The sequence below is a fragment of the Nerophis lumbriciformis genome, linkage group LG37 (assembly GCF_033978685.3).
Source record: "Nerophis lumbriciformis linkage group LG37, RoL_Nlum_v2.1, whole genome shotgun sequence".
Lineage (NCBI taxonomy): Eukaryota > Metazoa > Chordata > Actinopteri > Syngnathiformes > Syngnathidae > Nerophis > Nerophis lumbriciformis.
This window is the reverse complement of record NC_084584.2, coordinates 13,613,141-13,617,500: the sequence shown is the minus strand read 5'-3', so window position 1 is coordinate 13,617,500 and position 4,360 is coordinate 13,613,141. Positions and strand designations below refer to the sequence as shown.

Below are 4,360 nucleotides of genomic sequence, written 5' to 3'. Positions count from 1 at the left end.
TTACAACTTTGAATGCATTAAAAAGCCAAGCATATGTGTTATTGTCTTACTTAATGATAATGTTTGCGTATTTCCAGTATGACTGAACTAATAATGTGGTCAAAGTGCAGAAGGAAATTACCGAAGATATTCGGAGTGGATTATTCCAAATGGCATTTTGTGACATTTTAGACGGTATTTTCACACAATTGTGTAAGGTTTGATAGATACACAAGTAAGCATATAAAGTCAACGTGTTCTTCCACTCTACTGCCGCTTCAAAAGTCAAACATGGCCTCTGTGACCTCTACAAAGTAGTTGGTTTAAGTGAGCGTTGCCAAGGCAGCAGTCGGCGCCCTGTGAGCGAACGCCGGGTCTTGCCAGGGATGGCGCTCCAGAGACGGGCAGGTTTCCTTCAGGGCCATCTGGGAACGCTCCAGGAGGAACTCGGGAAGGACGCCGGTGCTCGGTGGTGGTCTTCAACCTGTAAAGTGCTTCATCAGCAGAAATGACTAAATCTTTCCGCAAAGTTTTGGTGTGGGGAAAAATGCTGACTTGGGCTGTTCTCCTATTGGTCGCTGGGAAAGTTGGACCGGTACACGGACGCTAGGGGGGCGGATCTAAAAGTTATTTCGTTAACTCTCAAGCTTAACTGCTTCCTTTAGCGTCAATAACATCAATAAGTTGTCTTTCTTTTTACCTTCAACAAGCATCCTCGCTTGTGTGCAACTTTATTTGTATTTGTGTACAACTTTATATTGGTACACACTCTGTATAATGTAGTAACATTCATAATAACATGTCATATTTACATATTTTGCTCATTTCAGGCATTAATTCACAGACGCATCACAATGTTCCCTTTTTTCCTTTAACAACAACTCTACTAGTCATGCAGACTTCATGAGAGACAACAAAGACTAAATTTGATCCAGAACCTTATATTTTTGAGCCTGAACATAAGGAGGATGACCTACAAGTTCTAGAAGCTGAGTGATAAATAGATGCAGCGTTAGTGAAACACCAAGTATTGTGTAGCAGTATTGACAAGAAATATAAACTACAAACATAATAAAACTATCACTTACTGTACAATGTCTGCTCTCACTGGGATGCTTATATATTCCTGTTTAAATAAAGAATTAATCATAATCCTCACGCAGAAAAATAAAACTACGTCTTTTCGTGACTTTTTCGCCATTTGCGGGTCTTAGGTTGGATGTTGGAAGTTGACCGGCTTCTTGGTTTATGTACACGGCCTTCTACTATCCAGGTGAGAGGCATGATTTATTATCTAGAATTAACTTTCACCAACTCAGAGGCGTTGCAGCAGCTCACTATGTCAATATAGCGGCATAAGCTCGTTAGCTCTCTGTGTCCCCAATATTACAGTATCAGTCATTGTGTAAATATTAACATCTTAATCCCGTAAAAAAAATTAACACAAAAATAATCAAAAAACATAGTGACTACATTTGAGAAAAAAACCCAAAATAAATACGTAAATAATAAACAAATTGTTTGAAGAAAACAATTATTACAAAATTCAAACAATAAATGAAAAAATACATTTTCAGAAATGCATTGAAAAAAATATTAAATAAAACAAATGTAATAAATAAAAAAATACCTAAATGTGAAAAAATACATAAATCCTAATTAAGCATTGATGCTTTAATGCAGTGATTGCTAAACAGAGTGGGAGTCAGGGGGACTTTATGTATAAGTGTTTACTCTCGGTCGGGGGTCAGCGACCCGCGGCTCTCGAGCCGCATGCGGCTCTTTAGCACCGCACTAGTGGCTCCTTGGACCTCTTTCAGAGATGTGTGAGAATAGAAAAAGATGAATAAAAAAATACATTTTTTGTTTTAATATGGTTTTCTATAGGAGAACAAACATGACCCAAACCTTCCTAATTGTTAGAAATCCCACTGTTTATGTTATACATACCGTTTTGTCCTACTAATTTCAGCGATCCTTGAACTCATCGCAGTTTGTTTACATGTACAACTTTCTCCGATGCTGCCACAGAAAGACGTGTTCTATGATACTAATTCTTTGTCTCGTTTTGTCCGCCGAATGTTTTATGCTGTGCGTGAATACACAAAGGTGAGCTTTGTTGATTTCTGGAGTGCTTATCAGGCATATTTGGTCAATCCATGACTGCAAGCTAATCGATGCTAACATGCTATTTGCGCTACCTGCATGTACATATTGCATCATTATGTCTCGTTTATAGGTATATTTGAGCTCATTTAATATCCTTTACTTTTATCTCGTGTATTTAATTTGTATTTGCATGTCTCATGATACATTATCTGTATGTAACATTGGCTGCATTTCTCATAGTTGTTTGTGTGCCATGTTGTTCCAGACCACAGCAAACGTTACCCAGTTTGCAAAGATTGTAATAAATCCATTAGAAGAAGACAGCCTGCCGTTTCCTTTAACTTGGACACACACATCTACACTTTTGGCCATTCCAAGTCCGTCATTTTACTAATGATTTCCATTGTTGCAAAAATGTGTAGAATAAAAATTAAAATAGAACATTTCTGTCAACAAAGATTTGCGTCAGCCTAATATAGACTATATTGTATATATATTGTATATATTTATAGACACTGACATCATGTGTTGCCTTCATTATAACACTTATATAAGGCTTTTAAAGTCATTTTGATAGTAGGCTAATATAGACACATCATGTGTTGCCTTCATTATAACACTTATATAAGACTTTTAAAGTCATTTTGATAGTAGGCTAATATAGACACTGACATGTGTTGCCTCCATTATAACACTTATATAAGACTTTTAAAGTCATTTTGATAGTAGGCTAATACAGACACATCATGTGTTGCCTTCATTATAACACTTATATAAGACTTTTAAAGTCATTTTGATAGTAGGCTAATATAGACACTTACATCATGTGTTGCCTTCATTATAACACTTATATACGACTTTTAAAGTCATTTTGATAGTAGGCTAATATAGACACTTACATCATGTGTTGCCTTCATTATAACACTTATATAAGTCTTTTAAAGTCATTTTGATAGTAGGCTAATATAGACACTTACATCATGTGTTGCCTTCATTATAACACTTATATAAGACTTTTAAAGTCATTTTGACAGTAGGCTAATATAGACACTTACACCATGTCTTGCCTTCATTATAACACTTATATAAGGCTTTTAAAGTCATTTTGATAGTAGGCCAATATAGACACATCATGTGTTGCCTTCATTATAACACTTATATAAGACTTTTAAAGTCATTTTGACAGTAGGCTAATATAGCCACTTACATCATGTGTTGCCTTCATTATAACACTTATATAAGACTTTTAAAGTCATTTTTATAGTAGGCTAATATAGACACATCATGTGTTGCCTTCATCATAGCACTCATATATGACTTTTAAAGTCATTTTGATAGTAGGCTAATATAGACACTTACATCATGTGTTTCCTTCATTATAATACTTATATAAAACTTTTAAATTCATTTTGATAGTAGGCTAATATGGACACTTTCATCATGTGTTGCATGCATTATAACACCTATATAAGACTTTTAAAGTCATTTTGATAGTAGGCCAATATAAACACTTACATCATGTGTTGCCTGCATTATAACACCTAGTGTGTGAATGTGTGTGTGAATGGGTGAATGTGGAAATACTGTCAAAGCGCTTTGAGTACCTTGAAGGTAGAAAAGCGCTATACAAGTATAACCCATGTATCATTATATAAGGCTTTTAAAGTCATTTTGATAGTAGGCCAATATAGACACTTACATCATGTGTTGCCTTCATTCTAAATATTATATAAGGCTTTTAAAGTCATTTTGACAGTAGGCTAATATAGACACTTACATCATGTCTTGCCTTCATTATAACACTTATATAAGACTTTTAAAGTCATTTTGACAGTAGGCTATTATAGACACTTACATCATGTGTTGCCTTCATTATAACACTTATATAAGACTTTTAAAGTCATATTGATAGTAGGCTATTATAGACACATCATGTGTTGCCTTCATTCTAAATATTATATAAGGCTTTTAAAGTCATTTTGATAGTAGGCCAATATAGACACTTACATCATGTGTTGCCTGCATTATAACACTTATACAAGACTTTTAAAGTCATTTTGATAGTAGGCTAATATAGACACTTACATCATGTGTTGCCTTCATTATAACACTTATATAAGACTTTTAATTTTTTGCGACTCCAGACAGATTTTTATTCTTTGATTTTTGGTCCAATATGGCTCTCTCAACATTTTGGGTTGCCGACCCCTGGTCGAGGTCATGTGGACATGTCATACATTTAAGTCCATCTTTATTGGGAGTGCTCGTCAAC

General features: G+C 34.8%; 1 protein-coding gene across 7 annotated transcripts in view; it reads left to right on the top strand.

The window, feature by feature from the left end:
- The window catches only part of runx1t1 (RUNX1 partner transcriptional co-repressor 1), a 362,940-nt gene that overhangs the window by 185,195 nt on the left and 173,385 nt on the right, over window positions 1-4,360 (top strand). The window lies entirely within an intron of this gene.